The sequence below is a fragment of the Jaculus jaculus genome, chromosome 2 (genome assembly GCF_020740685.1).
Source record: "Jaculus jaculus isolate mJacJac1 chromosome 2, mJacJac1.mat.Y.cur, whole genome shotgun sequence".
In the NCBI taxonomy this organism is placed as follows: Eukaryota; Metazoa; Chordata; class Mammalia; order Rodentia; family Dipodidae; genus Jaculus; species Jaculus jaculus.
In genome coordinates, this window is record NC_059103.1 from 153,236,856 (window position 1) to 153,255,296 (window position 18,441).

The 18,441-nt window shown below is 35.2% G+C and overlaps 1 pseudogene; it reads right to left on the minus strand.

Moving 5' to 3' along the window:
• Positions 1-11,412: 11,412 nt before the first annotated feature.
• LOC101601617 overlaps positions 11,413-18,441 on the minus strand; it is a 32,604-nt pseudogene continuing 25,575 nt past the window's right edge.

The window sequence follows — 18,441 nt, forward strand, 5'->3', positions numbered from 1 at the left end:
ACAAAACAAACAAACAAAAAGAAATTAATAAAGTTAGAAACGTAAGGGAGATGTTTCAACAGACATCAATGAAATTGAATGATTCATCAGGGCATACTTCTAAAACTTCTACTCCACGAAATTGGATAATTTGGAAGAAATGGATGAATTCCTAGACATACACCATCTACCAAACTAAACTCAGAGCAGATTAATCTCCTAAACATCTACATACCACATTCATTGAGATTAAAGTGGTAATTAAAAACATTCCCCCCCCCCAAAAAAAATTCCAGGACCAGATGGCTTCTTAGCTGAATTATATCAAACTTTCATTGAAGAAATGAAACCAATTTTTGCCAATCTGTTTCACATAGTTGGATAACAAGGAATGTTCCCCAACTCCTTTCATGAAGCTAACATCACAATAATACCCAAACCAGACAGAAATACAGTAAGAAGAGCAAATGACAGGCCTATATCCTTGATGAACTTAGATGGAAAGATACAAAACAAAATCCTTGCAAATCAAATTCAACAAGACATCAAAAGCATTATATATCTTGAGCAAGCTGGATTTATCTTGGCCACGCAGGGATGGTTTAATACACAGAAGTCAGTCAGCATATATCCCAAATAAATAAACTGAACCAAGAATCACATTATCATTTCAATCAATGCAGAGAAGGCTTTGGCAAAGTGCAACATCATTTCATGATCAAAACACTGGAGAGAATGGTCATGGGCAGTTTATATCTCAATATAAAAAAAGCTATATGTAAAGCAACCAAAGCCCAAATAATAATGGGGAAAGACTCAAGGAGTCCCCATTGAGATCAGGAGTAAGACAGGGGTGCCCACTCTCACTACTGCTCTTCAACATAGCACTAGAAATACTAGCCAAAGCAATAATACAGGAGAAAGAGATAAAAGTGATATGTATTAGCCGCCAGGGTTCTCTACAGGAACAGAACTGCTATGATGAATTATTTTAAAACTGGGATTTATTGTATCAGCTTACAATAGTCCAATAGTAGTTGCAGGCCCAACAATCACTGAACCTGGTAGCTGCTCAGTCCAAGTGGCCAGATGCCTCAGCAGTCCAGACCAGGCTCTGCAGATGGTGTCAGAAAGCCTGAAGGCTTCCTGAAGAGCATCTCAGTTTCAATCCATGTGGGTCTTCAGTTGATGCTGGTCTTTAGTCTGCACTGTTTTTCAGTCTACCCTAGAAGGTAGCAAGCAGCTCTGGCAGCCAAGTGGAAGAAAGGAAGGAAGGAAAGAAGGAAAGAAAGAAAGAAGGAAGGAAGGAAGGGGCTCTTTTAACCCAGAGCTTTCTTATATTAAGTCCCCCTCTGAGCTGGACCGCTCACTCTGGGGGAAGGGCTCACTCTGGGGGAAGGACTTCCTCCTTTAGTTGATCCTTCCTAGAAGCAACCTCTGAGAACCAGCTGAAAGGGGTTTCTGTGTATTATTAAAAAGATCAAGTTGACAACACCATAACTATCACAGGATACAAGTTGGAAAGAAAGAAGTCAAGTTAGTACTATGCAGATGAAATGATCTTATATCTAAAGGATTTAAAAGTCTCCATCTGAAAACTTCTAAAGGAGATTAATTTCCTCAATAAAGTGGCAGAATACAAAATTAACACACAAAAATCAGTGGTCTTTATGTAAGCAATGGACAAAGACACAGAGAAAAATATCTGTGAAGCTTTTTGAGTTTCAATAGCTGCAAATAAAATCAAATACCCTGGAATAACACTAACCAAGGATGTGAAACACCTATAGAATGAAAACATAAAATATAATCAAGAAAGAAACTGAGGAGGATTTGAGAAGATGGAAATAACTCCCATGCTCCTGGATAAGTAGTATTAATATTGTAAAGATGGTAATTCTACCAAAAGCACCATACAGATCTAATGCAAGACTCAAAAAAACAAAAACTCCAGCATCATTCTTCAACAGAGATAGAAAAAATGATCTCAAAAGTCATCTGGAATGGCAGCAGGCTTCAGATATCCAAACATATCCTCAGGAAAAGAAACACCTCTGGCAGTATCACTATCCATGGTCTAAAACATACTACAAAGCCATATTAACAAGAACAGCATGGTGCTGGCATAAAAACAGACATGGAGATCAGTAGAACAAAACTGAAGACCAAAATCTAAGGTCAAGTAGATCTTTGACAAAGGTGTCAACAATGTAGATTGGATTAAAAAAAAAAAACATTCTTCAATAAATTGTGCTGGATAAATTGTATAGCCACACATAGAAAAATGAAACTAGAGCTACTATTCTCACCATACATAGAAATCAACTCCAAATGGATTAAAGACTTGAACATAAAACCTGAAACTCTTCAACTACTGGAAGAAAAAATAGGAGGAACTCTCCATGATATAGGAATGGGGAAAGACTTCCTGAACAGCACACCAATAACCTAGGGAATTAAACAATCTCTCAACCAGTGGTATCTCATGAAGCTAAAAAGATTTTGTATAGACAAACATACCATAGGCAGAGCCAATAAAATACTGATCGAATGAGAGATATGTTTGCCAACTATTCCAATGACAAAGCCCTAATATCAAGAATCTACAAAGAACTCTAAAAATTAAAAATTGCAAATTTAAACAACTAACTGAAAAAAATGTGGTAGAGAATGAACTGAATAGGGAATTCTCAGAGGAAGAAACATATGTTAGGACATTACACACAGAGATATTGCCTCTTACCCATAATTGATGGATAACCCCACAATTCACATCCCACATTCCCCAATGAGGAGAGTCCCTGTGGAGGCAGGGGGGACAGGAAAGAGACTAACGATGGTAACAATATTGCTGTATACGCACTGTACATAACTAATAATAATAAAAAATAAATTAAAAGTTCAATAGGTCTGTAAAAAAAAGAAATACAAATGGCTAACAGTCACTTTTTTTTTTCTTTAATGAGGCAATAATATCCATTGGCTTAACAAAGATCAGTACTAAAAAGAAACTGAAACAAACTACCTGGCACCCTTTATTGCCATTTTGATCCTGGAGAATGAAACTGCTTAAAGTCTGATTTTTAAAAGAATAATTTCTGCTTTAATAAATAGTTTTAAAAATACTATTATAACATATATTAGGGTTTTACATGACTTGACCCATGTATTTGTTTGGATTCTTCTAGGACATTTTACATCCCAATAAAATTCTATGAAAACCAGGTACAGTGTTTTTTTTTCTTTTTTTCCTTCTGTTTGCCACTGAGTAGCTCCCTGCATATTCTCACTCCAACACATAAAACCTTTTTTTTTTTTTAATTCTAGTAATTGATTATTCAGTCTTTATATACATTTCAGGCTTTTAAGTGAGTCATGATTTAGCTTGGAATATTTATTATGCAAAGTGTAAAGTCCTGTTTTCCACAACTGGAATAAATTATGAATAATGTATTTAGAACTCTTATGAAAATAGGTAGATGATAGATAGATGGATAGATAGAAATATATACATAAATATATATATATATATATATATAAATATATGAATATATGTATGTGTGTGTGTGTGTGTGTGTGTGTGTGTGTGTGTGTAGCAATAAACCTCCCTTTACAAGGCTCCTGTGGCTCCTACAAAGGTGGGGTAAGGCAGAGAGGGAGGATCAGAGGGAAAGGAAGAATAAGGAGAAGAGAAATAATGAAAGGGAAGGGAAGGGAGCACCATTTTCAGTCTGATTTGTGATTATTCATTGAGGGCAAATAACTCATACTAATCAGAAAACAGGCTACAGAGGTATTATTATGTATTTTTTGAATGTAATTTGACTGTGAAAATAATGGTAGGCCAATAATGATAAATAAAATTTGAATTGCCTTCCCTGAGAAGGCAAGTTTCATGGTGAGCTCTTTGTTCATTTTGTGCATTTTGGATGTATAAGAGAATATCAGAAACTAAATTATATATATGATGTTTTATATATATATATATACATATATATATATAAATGATATTGTATATATATGACATTATATATATAATTTATATTAATCCATTTTATTTGTCATTTATTTTATATTACAACACTTTCCATAGTGGCTTAGAAATCATAACAACTATAGTTATTAAGTAATCTGCATTTTATATAATAAAAGCCTATTTAAAAGTTCATGAAATTCAAAGTGACATCTCTATCAGAGTAATTGTCTCACAAAATGCAAGAAGATTATTGTCAGGAACATTTTAGTTGGTAGAAAATGAGAAAATTAAAAGTGTAATTATCTATCCTTACTTCCAAATTAAGCCACCATAGGTATAAAACTGTCAATTAGACAAATAACTGTATTTTAGGAATTACATTTTGAATCCCTTGAAATATCTAGTGTCCTTAAATTGGATTCAATTAATTTTCATGAAGAAAACAAATTGAATCTTTTTATTTACACAGAGAAGCTTCTTTTCTTTTCTGAAAAATAAACACAACAGCTGGGTGTGGTGGTGCATGCCTTTAATCCCAGCACTCAGAAGGCAGATGTAGGAGAATTTCCAAATGTTCTAGGCCACCCTCGAACCACCCAGGTCAGTGTGGGCCAGAGTTAGACTCTACTTCAAAAAACAAAAACAAACAAACAAACAAAATACACACTACCAAATATACATGTTCCATCTTCAAAACTATTCATAAAGGAAAATTATTATTTTATTGTCTTGGAACTTATAAATATAATAAAATATATGAAGTAAAAAAATGCATATTAGGACTAGTTGATCTGTGATGTTGTTGAGCTCTATTATTTCCTTGTTGATTTTCTTCTTGGGTGATTTGTCTATTGATGATAGTGGAATATTGAAGTTTCTGACTATGATGGTGTTAGTGTTCCTTGCAGAGAAAGTGTATGGGCGGGCACAGAAACATCATACATCAAATGGACCTAAAGGACATCTACAGAACTTTTCACCCTAACTCTACAGAATATACATTATTTTCAGCAGCCCATGGAACCATCTCTAAAATTGACCATATATTAGGCCATAAAGCACAATTTCATGAAGTCAGAAAAATTGAACTTCCTGAATTATGTCAGATCACAATGCCTTAAAGCTTGAAATTAACACCAAGAGACATATCAAGAACTCCACCAGCTTCCTGGAGACTAAACAATACACTTTTTCATAATGAATGGGCCATGGAATAAATCAGTGAGCCTGTCCCATTTAAAAAAGCAACAACAACAACAAAAATACCTTGGAATAACACTAACTAATGACATGAAAGACCCATACAGTGAAAACACACAAATACTAAAGAAAGAAATAAAGGAGCACTTGAGAAGACGGAAAGACCTGCCTTGCTCCTGGATAGGTAGAATTAATATTGTGAAAATGGCAATGCTACCAAGAACAATGTACAGATTTAATGCAATACCAAATAAAAAATTCCAGCATCATTCTTCACAGAGATTGAAAAATTATCTCAAAATTCATATGAAATACAAGAAGGCCTCAGGTATCCAAACATATCCTCAGCAAAATAAACACCTCTGGTGGTATCACCATGCCTGATCTAAAGCTATATTATAAAAGTGTAGTGACAAAAACCTCATAGTGCTGAAATAAAATCAGAATCATAGACCAATGGGACAGAATTGAAGACTCAGACTTTAGGAAGCAGCTACGGCAGCTTGATCTTTGACAAAGGTGACAATAATGTAGACTGGAGAAAAGACATAATCTTCAACAAATGGTGTTGGACTAATTCGAAAAAATAAAACTAGACCCATTAATTTCACCGTACATAAAAATCAAGTCCAAATAGATTAAAGACCTCAATATAAGACCTGAAACTCTTCAACTACTGGAGTTAAAATAGGAGGTACTCTCTACAATATAGGAGTGGGAAAAGATTTCTTGTAAAAAGAAAATTCAGTAGTTGAGGAAATTAAACAAGCAGTCAACCAATGGAGTCTCAAGAAGCTAAAAAAAAAAAAAAAAAAAAAAAAAAAAAAAGCTTTTGCACAGACAAACATGCCATAAGCATTAGATTACCCACTGAATGGGACAAAATCTTTGACAGCTATACCACTGACAGAAACATAATATCTAGATTCTATAAAGAACTCAAAATCTAAACAATAAAAAACAAACAACCCATTCCAAAAGTGGGAAAGAGAAGTAAATAGGGAGTTCTCAGAGGAAGAGTTACCAATGGCTAACACATACTTAAGAAGGTGTTCAACATCCCTAACCATTAGGGAAATGCAAATTAAAGCAAATATTTACCCAAGTAAAGATCATAAACATTTAAAAATCAAATGAAGTCTAATTTTGGTGAGGCTGTCGAGAAATAGGATCACACATTCACTGTTGTTGGGAATGTAAGCTGGTACAACCACTGTGGAAATCAATAGGGAGACACCTGGAAAGGATGAATATAGGGTTACCAACAGATCATTATTCCCTTACAGGGCTTTTTCTCTAAAAGCTCCACATCTCAATTCAGAAATATTTTCTCAAGTATGTGTATAGTTACTCAATTCATAATAGCTAAACTGGTGTTGATCATCGGTTTAATGGATAACCAAGATATGGTATATCTATGGGATGGAATTCTACTCAGTAGTAAGAACAAAATGACCCATTGAAATTTGTGGAAAAATGGTTGAACTTGGAAAAGATAATTCTAAGTGAACTCACACAAGCACAGAAAGACAACTGCCACATGATCACACTCATTTGCAGTTCCTAACTTTGATCAGCCCATGTTGCTGACATAACTGAATAGCATCTCGAGGCTTGAACAATAGGCAGGGTAGGGCTTTGGTGAAGAGAAAATGTGGTTGGAACATAAAACTGAACTGAAATTGAGCTAGTGTCATAGAGTCCTATATTCTGGAAGTTAGAATATAAGGTGGAACCTTTAAGAGGACCTTAGAAGGAGCACATGCATTGAAGGGCCCTAGAGAGTGTGGGATGAAACCTAACCTCAAATATCTCCTGTTCCTTCTTCTTCTACTGCTTTTTCTTTTTATGTTTTCCCTTGATACTGGCTTGTAATTCCTGTACCAGGATCTGATCTACATCCACAATGAGCTGGTGATCAGAGAGACCTATTATATCTCCCAACAAAAACAAGACAGACTTCTATCAGAGCACTTGATTACTTACCAGAGGTTACTGCTAAGATGCTACTGCTGAAGACACCAAACCCTGTTGACATGGACCTTGGAGAGATCTGGTTGGAATCCAGAGGAGAGCCAGTCCCCAGAAAATTAGCCCATCTAGTGCTGGGAGGCTTCATGAGCTACTGGGGAAAAGTGGCTAACATCTGTCCAAGCAATGCAAAGTCTAATTGACTCAGAAATAAACAACCTGATGTGATGCTCAGACAGGTGCAATAGTGGCACACATCCATAGTGAATAACCAGTTGCTCTTGGATTCACTAACTGATCCACTCAGTGAAAAGGAAGCCATATCTGGAACTGGGAAACAAGTCTGAGTCATATCCAGATAATGATTCTGCTTTCCATTTTCAAGCTCCCACTAACCTTAGAGTATAAGAGGGTCTAAACCCTTTTAATTCTCTTTAAATTAATAATGGTTATCCCATTTAATTGGTTCTGACTTCATTCTCTATTGGAAAATCTGCTTCTCTTTATCAGATGCGAGCTGGACCTGAGAAGATAATTGACCCAGTGCAGTCCACCCCAACCCCAGCTGAAAGTACAGAGGAATTGGGCAAATGAGCAAGAGTTCTGCTTTCTAACTGAATCTGATATCAGCATAAGGATGATGGAGAAAGATACTGAGGACACTCAACACATACCCAACAAGAGATGCAGAGGCTCCTAAGTGCCTATCACTGAAGTAGACTTAAAATTCTCCCAGCATGGCTCAGGGAATTTTGGGGAAGAGGGGGTGCAAAGATTGTTATAACCACAAGTTGGTACATTTTGCACAGAGACAATGACACCCCAACATAATGTATGACCCACAATCCCCATGGGGTTGATGTCCATCTCCAATGAGGAAGGCCTCTTCAGAAAAGGGGCAGGGAGGAGGGAAAGGACGACACCAACATGTGTTGTTTACATATAAAATATCTCCATATCTAATAAAAATATGAAAAAAAGGGAGATACATATTAGTTTCCTCTACTCTGTACTTCCATCCTGAGGAACTGTGCCTGAAAAAGTTTCTTCCTCCACCCTACTAATTATAGTAATACGTTAATATGTCTTCTCTTTTATCTACCTGCCGTTCTTTCTATGGTAGAAAGTTATTATATGAAAAGTCTTTAAATGCTTTAACTGTTATTATTGGTTATATATAAATATGGTAGATCATTAGTTCCTGTATAAAATAAAATACACCTTCTATATGAACAATTTACCCTTGGATAGAAATGTAAAAAGTATCTGGATTTATCTAGTTTCATTTAGATATGTAGGTACATATGTGTGAGTGAGGGTGGTTATCCATGCACATGTGTGCATTTGTGTAAGTTTTCACACTTCTATGAATTAAAGATAATATATCCTTCATGTTGCACACAATTTATATGTTAGTTTTTCTCTTTTCTTCTTGAAACATATATCATTTTACTTCCATTATTCATTGTTTTCTTCCAGACTAAGCACTATATATTTGAAGAATTATACAATAGATTCATTTTTACATGTTTGTGTCTGGAAAATGATGAGCTGTTCAAGCTTTTGAGGAGGTAACTATTTCTTCCTGCTTTTCCCCTTCCAGGAATTAAAGCAATTTTCATTACATAAAACTCTATTTGAAGCTGACTTGGTGGCACACACCTTTAATACCAGCACTGGGAGGCAGAGGAAGGAGGATCACTGTGAGTTTGTGGCCACCCTGAGACTCCATAATGAATTCCAGGTTAGCCTGGGCTACAGTAAGACCCTACCTCAACCCCCCTCAAAAAAAAATAGTCTATTTGGACAATAGGAAATCAATATTTTGTTAGTATATAGTTTACTATAAGGTTATTGATATTTAGAAAATACTTATATACAACATTTGAACCTGAGGTTCTGACAGGTGGGTAATTTTAGCCTATGTTCTTGTAATTAGTTTTCATTGCTTATAAAGTCTTCCATATGCTTTTCTTTGTAAAAATATTCTCTCAGAAAGAACATTTGAGTTAAGCAACCTTCAACTGAAGAATATGTATTAGTATCAAGGTTTTCATAACCACCAAAAAAATAAATGAAGTCTTACTTTGTAGTAACAAAGAAATATATTATTCATATTTCAAATATGTTACTAAATTTAGTAACTCACATATCAATGAGCACAAACTATCTTTTCACTAAACATTGCAAAATCACATATTTGAAAGTAGAGGCTTTAAGCTCATCAGTTTGTCACAACATTGTGTCACACAATCAGTGATTGTGTATTGAGATATATGTAGGTGAGACATATGGTTAAATACAAAGTTTATTTCTCTCTGAAATGTGATTTAGTTATTAATTCAAAAGCCCTCATTAAATGCAATTCAAAGACAAACTTGTATTAGATGTAGCATTTAGTAATGGAAAAAGGAATAAAACATGAACTCTGACCTGGCTTTACAACCAAATAGGAGTAGGCAAATGACAGTGAATTACTATTAACATTGCATGCCACATAAAGCATAAAATAACATGATATAGATTTTCAAAACTCAGGAGAGGATTTTTATTCCTCTATAGGAAAGTACTAATGAGTCTCACACTCTTCATAGTATACTTAATTGTAATATGTCTAATTTCCTCATAAATTCCAAAATGTTTATAATAGTTAACTTGAGATTAATAGAAAATTGAGGAATTGTATAAAACATATTTATTAATCACTTAGAGTAATTTAAGCATAAATTAAAATTATTATTTTAAATGTAATTGGTCTAATAATCATTCATTAATGTAAGTCTTGGAAATTTACAATTACTGGATTTGTATTTGCAGGGTACCTCAGTTTTCATTGCTTCATTTGCAGTGCTCAATAGTGTTGTGTGGGTAGTGGAAAATATTGACCTACATATTCCTATGTAGTGTACAGATGTCAATACAAGTGCTATTTAATTACACTGTGATAACTTCCTGATGAAGCCATCATAAATTCAAAATACCTCAAGTTAAAATGCATTAAATATACCTGAAAGACAGGAATAATAGCTCAGTTCCACAGCAGAACATGGACTTCTTAACCTGTTCACTTGCAGTTTAAGGCAGCTTCCATTGTCTCTCTGTAAAGGACTCTAATACATGTATCTATTTTAGGGAAAAGATCTAATTTAAAGTGTGATTTCTACAAAGCCATATGATCAACTGAACCATCATAAGTTGTGGATTTGTATACAGATATTAATTCATTTGTGTTTCCCAGAAATCTTAAACAATTAGAACATTTTCATGTTTCTAATATTTGAGATTTTCTTATATTTTACTTTATGAGCTTTCCTAAATTATATAGGATGTCTAGATAATTCACATGTACTGAAATTATTGACAGGGCTGTATTTATATTTGTTGATTTGTTATACGTAGTATTTATGTGTACCTAAAAATATCCTTACATCCACACTTCCATTTTATTTTATTTTCACTTCAAAGTTCCTTTGAATTATGTGAATACAGCCTAGGATGAAACTATTATTATTTTATCATACACTACATATTTTCCATATTTATTAATTTATTGAGGGATCATTGGAGGCATCTTAATTAATTATAGGCTGTTTTGATGACTATTATCTTAATTCTAGTAAAATATAATGTCCTATTCTAAACTTCACCATGTTTTCACTGAACAGTTTCTTATTTATTGTAGCATATAAATATAAATTCATGTTATTACTATAATGTTGTGTGATATCAAGTTGGTAATGCAATAATTGTAAAAATAATGAGTATTTTATTTTAATATTCATAGCATTTCTCATGATCTATATATTTCCTTTTGGATTTGAGCCATTTTTCATTTCCAGTACCTTTTCTAGCATTTCTTACAAGGAGATACATTACCTCTGAATTCTTTCAGCCTGCACTTTAAAAGAAAATGTCTTAATTTCACAGTTACAAAGAATTTAGTCATTTTGTGAATAAGTTATATTTATGTTTTTCACAAATGAAAACTAGTGGCAACTGGCTTATGTACAAGACATTAGACAGTATCAGAGTGATAAGCTCTCTGTCTTATAGAGACAATTGCCTCAGAAGAGTAGTTCTCTCTGCTTTAAAGAAAGTCTTACTAAATAATTCTAGCAATATTTTACTTCAACAAAGTCAGTGTTGAAAATGAGAACCCATAATAATGAATCATACAGAACCCATGGGGTGGTCTGTGAAGGTGAAGAAAGAGAATCTGGAAACCCACTTCCTGGAGCTTTCTACTGAAAACATGGAGGTTCAAAGCTGTTTCTATTGTTGAATAGCTATGGACATATTTGTGTTTATCAAAAAGTTTCAGTAGTTATACTCAGTCTTGTAAATCTGGTTCCATAATAATTCATAATGCAACTAGTTCCATCTGAAGGCCCAACAATCTGTACTGAAAGCAGAACCAAATCAATTAGGCTCTTAAATCCACAAAATACTACAGTGAAAACTTTAACAAGCCTAACGCAAGGTATCCAAGGTAAAATCGATCTTCTCCCAACCATCCCAGAAAGGGAGCTATGCAATTGCCACTTTGTATGAATAGCCATTTACATTTCAGTAGGATAGTGGCTTGTGAAAACCAACTTCATTTCCAGTAAAATGTGTTACATTACCACTGAAATTATTACAAGTTATGCTGGGTGCTGGAAAACATGGACCATGAGCTTTGTACTTTGTACAATTAACTGGTTCTTGCACAGCATCATTTCTTTTAGGATCTTTAAAAGTGTATTGTCCCATCTTGAGGTCATCACACCCCGGGGGCCCTAGGGCTGACTGTAAACCCCCATGAGCCCTTGGTGACCCTGAATAGCCAGCCACAGGACATGGAGCAGATGGTCAGCCCTGCCCTCCAGAGAATCAGGCCCCAAGGTCCAGGAGGTCACCATGTTGGGACCCCAAATTTAGTTTTTGTGGAGAAAATAATGTAATATATTGATTTATCTGACACTCTCTATATGTTTAGCACTTTCTTTTTTGCTCCATCAGCATTTTATGCATATTGCTGCACTGTTTCTGACCTGTGTTTTATTTAAAGAAGTATACCATTAATTGTACTGATGTTCTTATATACAGAGTGTGTCCATCTTTTATCTAACTCCTATCAGCACATTCTGTTCATCTTTAGTCTTCAACAATGGACCACCTAATAGGAATATTTAATTCTTGATGTGTATATCTCTTTTAATCAATAGTTGCACATCTCTAGACATTATTTCTACAAGAATTTTCCCCTTCTTTCCTTTCTTCTGCTCCAATTCCTTGTGCACACCTGCTGATTCCTCTGACAACTGTGCACAAGCTATCTGTATATCTAATTCCCATATTAGGTCATTCTATTTCTTTAAGTTCAGGTTCACTGATATTTTTATGTCAATCCAAGGTGAGTCCTTGTAAAAATTCCATTTGTTTATTTTTCATTTCATCTTTGTCACTGTTCCATACCTAAGAAATCTTTAACAATGTTTATGATCATTTTTATAGCACTGTTTTGAAATATTTGTCTATTGTCCATGAAACCTAGCATGTAAAATCATTCAGAAATGTATTACACAGAAATTTTTCTCCTAGGTCTGGGGAGATTGCTAAGCAGTTAAAGTCACTTTCTTACAAAGCCTGACAGCCCAGCTTCAATTACTCAGTACCAAGGTAAAGCCAGTTGCATTAAGTGGCACCTGTGTCTTGAGTTCATTTGCAGTGCAAAGGGACTCTGGTGTGTCCTTTCTCATTTTCGATCTCTCTCACCCTCTCCCTCCTCCTTCTCTGTGCTTGCAATTAAATTAAAAAAAAATAAATAAAACTACAAAACCTTCTCCTAGATTTTAGATTATATACTAACATTTCTTTGAAACCTGCATATATTACATATCTTATGTGGTTATAAAACCAATTTGTTTACCTCTCACGGAGATAAGGTTTTGTTTTGTATTTGTTCATTTATTTCTTTGTTTAGTAAAGTGACAAGGTCAAACTATGAGATGTGTCTATCTTTTATGTATTACTACTGATAGGTCTGAATAGATATTTTAAACAAATATTCTTTGTATTATTTTTGAGCATTTCCTTTTAGAAGTCACACCTGTACATTTTAAAAATAATGGTCAAACCTGGACTAGTGGTATAAGCCTACAGTCTGTTGTACTCAGGAAGACTAACATGTTAAAGGTTTGGGTTGCAGAATGAGTTCAAGGTCAGCCTGACAACTGAATCTTAAACACTGAAAATAAATACAATACAAAACAAGAACCAAATTAGGGTTATATCACTATGAAAGACCATGTTTCTGTCACTGGGGAGACATTATGGCCAATGCTCATTACCACAAACCCAGAAAAAGAATTAATGGGTTCTGGATAGATGTCTCAGTGGTAAGGATACTTGGTACACAAGAATGAGAGTCTGAGACAGCCTGAGATGGCCTTGGTTGTATCCCAACACCCATGTTAACAGACAAATATGGCCAAACGTTCCTGTTATCACAGTCCTGTGGAGGGAAGGGAGCTAGAGGGACAGCCAAACTGACCAAATACAGTAGCTCCAAAGTCAGTGATAGTCATTGTCTCCAGGAGACAATGCAGATGCGGAAGTACCATAGAGGAGGACATCTGATGTTCTCCTGTGGCCTCTGAACACATGCGCATGGGGTGTAAAATCTGCAAAAACACACGAATACACTATTTGTGCATACACCACACATAGCACAACATCACACATGCTACACCCATAGGTTAAAAAACAATAAAAGCATAGACGAGATTGGGCGTATAGGGTGGCATAGCCACAGACACTCATGAACCGCCTCTCCATTGTCAAGGCACCACCCATCGTAGCCTGCAAGAGGGCCTACACCTACTAAAAGTACAAAATAAGGGTTATTCCATTTATCTGGTGCTAACTTTACTCTCCTTTGGAGAATCTGCTTTTCTTTTTCAGATAGATGCAGATCTTAAACAGAGAACCACCCCATCATACCTCAAAAGGGCCCCAGCTGAAACTAAGAGTAATTGGTGTAACAAGCAAGGGTGTTGTTTTCTCAGTGAACCTGGTACCAGCACAAGGGTGAAGGAGACCAACACAGAGAGCAATCAACTCCTACTAAACCAGATATCCAGAGACACAGAGGCTCCCAACACCTGATCACTGAAGCTGACCCAAAATGAACTCAACATGGCTTGGGGAAATTTTGCGGAAGAGGGGGCAAAGAATGTCAGAGCCACACGCTGAGTCATGATATGCAGAAACATTTCCTCCTGCCCATAACTGTGGACTAACTCCACAATGCATGACCCATATACCTCAACAACGAAGGTCCAGAGGAGGGGGCAGGACATGGAGGAGGCTAACAATGATATAAACCTGATTATATTCACTGAGTACAAAACTAATTAATAAAAAGTAAATTAACTAAATAAAGAAATTAAAAAGGATGAATAAACCAGAAAAAAATAATAGATTTTCTCTCAACTTTCTGAGGCTAGTAAAGCTGCCATCTAATGTGATGGGTTATGAGAGGGGAAACACAAGTGTATAGGATATTCAACAGTCTTTCAAGTTCATTTCCACAGAGTTCTTGTACACCACCAAAGATGTTTTTAAAACAGGATTAGTAGGGAATTAGAGTGAAATATTTTTTTAAGCATCAATATGTATTTAAATATCATTTACTTTTTACTAAGTTCCAGAGAATTAAAGTGTTTTTTTTTAATCAAGTAACTTTTCTTTTTTTCTTGTGACATACGTTTGTGTGTTCAACACATGTGTGTTCACATGTCTGTAGGCATGTGTGTGTGTGTGTGTGTGTGTGCGCACGTGCTTGTGGGTGCAAGAGGTTGAAGTCATTTATCCTTCTTGGATGGTCTTTGCATTATTTTTGAAATAGTATCTCTTAATTAACAAGTCAACAATTTTGCTAAAACCACTGAGCCCTACAGATCCTTCTGACAGCCGGCGGGACAATTCACAGACACTTCTTCCTCTGTGTTCCTCCCGAGCATTCTCCATAGACTCTTATCTTTCTCTTATTTTTAATATTTTGATTTTTAAAAATTAAGTTTTTCAATTTTTTTTCTTATTTTACTAAGGATACAAAGTTAATGTTCAGTTTAGTTTCCACCTGCCCCTTCCTTCCCCAGATTCCTTGTCCTGCTTTCATTTCACATGGATCTCATTCTTCTATTCTCTAATCCCCTGGTTTTGTTAAGTTTTTCTCTTCTTGTCTTAGGTACTTTGCTAGTCTCCTTGCTGGATCATGGCTGTTGGTGGAGCTGTAGGTTTTCTTTCTTTTTTGTTTTCTTGCAAGCATCCTAAGATACACTGTATCTTACAGATAGTATTTTCAGGATAATATGGCACCTGGAGTGATGCTAACATTCTCTAGAGCTTGATTTTTTTTTTTTTTTTTTTTGCAGTAATCCAAGTGCCTTAGCACTCTGTGTTGAGTCATATTCAAGATGGTCTGAGTTGCTTTTATATATTTATTTTATTTTATTTGAGAAAGAAAGAGAGAGAAGAAACAGAGAAATAGACAGATACTGAGAGAGAATGGACATGCCAGGGGCTCCAATCACTACAAACTAACTCCAGATGTATGCCCTGCCCTGTGCATCTGGCCTACATGGATCCTGGGGAATCAACCTGTGTCCCTTGGCTATTCAGGCTAGTGCTTAGCTGCTAAGCCACCTCTCCAGCCCTGCTTTCAGGTCTTAATGGAAGCTCAAGTGCACTCCCAGATGGTAGTGCTTGCCACTACTTCTGACACCAAGCCACTGTGACATAGACACCCACCTCATCCCCAGAAACCTGTGATACATTCAATCATGTTGCAGACCTTGTAGTCTCTAAATCTTAACCATTTCAAAAATGTAAGCAATAAAAAAATCAAACAACCCACTCAGAAAATGGGTCAAAGAACTGAACAGGGAGTTCTCAGAGGAATAAATACAAATGGTAAACATACACTTAAGAAAATGTTCATCCCTAATCATCAGGGAATTGCAAATTAAAGCAACTATGAGATTCCACCTTATCCCAATAAGGACAGTAAACATTAAAAAAAAAAAATCTAATGAAAACATGCTGGCAAGGATGTGGAGAAATAGAAACCCTCATTCACTATTGGTGAGAATGTAAAATGGTACAACCACTATGGAAAGCAATATGGAAACTCCTCAAGAAGTTGACTATAGAGTTACAAACAGATCCATTTATTTCCTTATAGGGCATTTACCCTAAAAGTCCCATGCTTCAGTTCAGAGAGGTTGGCTCAATCATATTTATAGCTGCTTATTCATAATAGCTAGAGATAGAATCAACTCACATGTCCACCATCAGACGAAAGGATAATGAAGATGCGGTATATCTACAGGATGGGTTTCTACACAGTAAGGAAAAATGAAACAATGACATTTGAAGAAAAATGGTCAAACTTGGAACAGATCATTCTAGGTGAACTCACCCAATCCCAGAAAAGATAGTTGTCGCATGTTCTCACTCATTTATGGCTCCTAACCTGAATCTGCCCAAGATGCTGACATACCTAATAAGAATCTCTAGGACTGGATAATTCGGAGGGTGGGATGGAAGAGAAGGGTAAGGGTGGAAGGACAGACACAAAACTGGACCCAAATGGCAATGGTATCATAAAATTCTATGTCCTAAAAGAAATTATATGATGTCCCCCAACACTACACTGAAGTCATGGCTTTTAAAAGTTTCAGTTACCTAGTTCACAAAATTATATACCAATATTTATCCTACTGTTATAGTTGTTTCTCATTCAATATTAACCAAATTGTTTTAAGCATTATATTACTAATTTTAATTGATTCCTTTTGTACTTGCAATCTGGTAGTGCTTGCTACTTGACTTAGTGGGAGAATTTTTTTTTTACATACAATAATAATCAGTTGTTCATGTACAATGATTATAATTTGTATTTTGATTTAACAAATTCTATAGATCATTCTACTAGAATGTATGTGCCTGTTTCCTGATTCCCCTTCTCCTCTAGTATCTATACTATATTTGTTTAGCCTATAGTTGTAGAAGACGTACTTGCACTTACATTTTACAATACTATGTCTGAGATTTTTTTTTGTGCCTGCAAAATTGTTCTCATATTACAGCAGTTCTATATGTCTCCATGTGCTTCACTACCACAAGCACACTTCTGAAAGACAGCCTTTATTATGTTGAAACAATAAAACATGTGACTAAATATTATACATACAGATAGATTTATTTCATGTGCAAAACCAATAGTGAGATTTTTCTCACATATAAAATAGTGTGGAGAAGAAACTGCCTGTGAGCTTCTTCAAAAGATATGCAAAATTCTTAACATCTATAACCAAGAACATTTTACATGTATGCATTCATTAATAACAATTTAGGTTTTATTCTACTTTACTAATGAATTCTGAGTCACTTTAACACCTCTAAACATTTTTTTTTTTCCAAACTATCCTTTGATGATTATTTAGAATCAAAGTACCTCAATGTATCCCAATTTCTTTAACCATTAGAGTATGGGGAGAAACAGTGTGTGGCTCACAGTGTTGGCATTACTTCTGATTACCCAGGGCTTAATCTCGCCTCTGATAATTAGTAGGAATGTGAGCTCATGGTAAAAGTCACCAAGTTTTCTGTTCTTTTCATAATAATACCTACTTCAGAGGATTTAGATAGTGAAAACAATAAAAATGTTAATTCATTTAGACCTCAGAAAAGAGTTTCTGGAAGTTGACTCAAATTCCTTTCTTGCTGTTCCCTTATCAGTAAGTATATGGCTACCTGCAGTTTAGTTACCACATTAGAAAAGACTTCTGTTAAGTCAATCAAATCCTCACAGTATCTAGTAGAAACTTCTTCAAATGTGTAGCACTCAAATGACATTCTTGCCTTTTTACAGTACTCTTTTGTTCTTTGTTTGGTTTTGAAGATAAAAGTTGAAGTGTTAAATGTGTGTTAATGTCACAAGCTCTTCTGCAAATTCTCAGCATAGCTTCCATTTAAATAGCTGATGAATAGCAACAATGACAATGTCTATGATTCTCATAGCTATATTTTAGAAATCAATGAAACTTTTATTTTTATAGTTTATTTATTACAAATAGAGAATGGGTGCATTGAGGCCTCTAGCCACTACAAAATAGCTTCAGACACATGTGACCACTTTTAACATCCCCTTAGGTGGGTACTGGGGAATCAAACATAGGTCATAAGGTTTCACAGACAAGCATCTTAACTACGTAGCTATCTCTCTGACTCCATACTTTAAAATTTTAAATGTGTTAACACTTTTT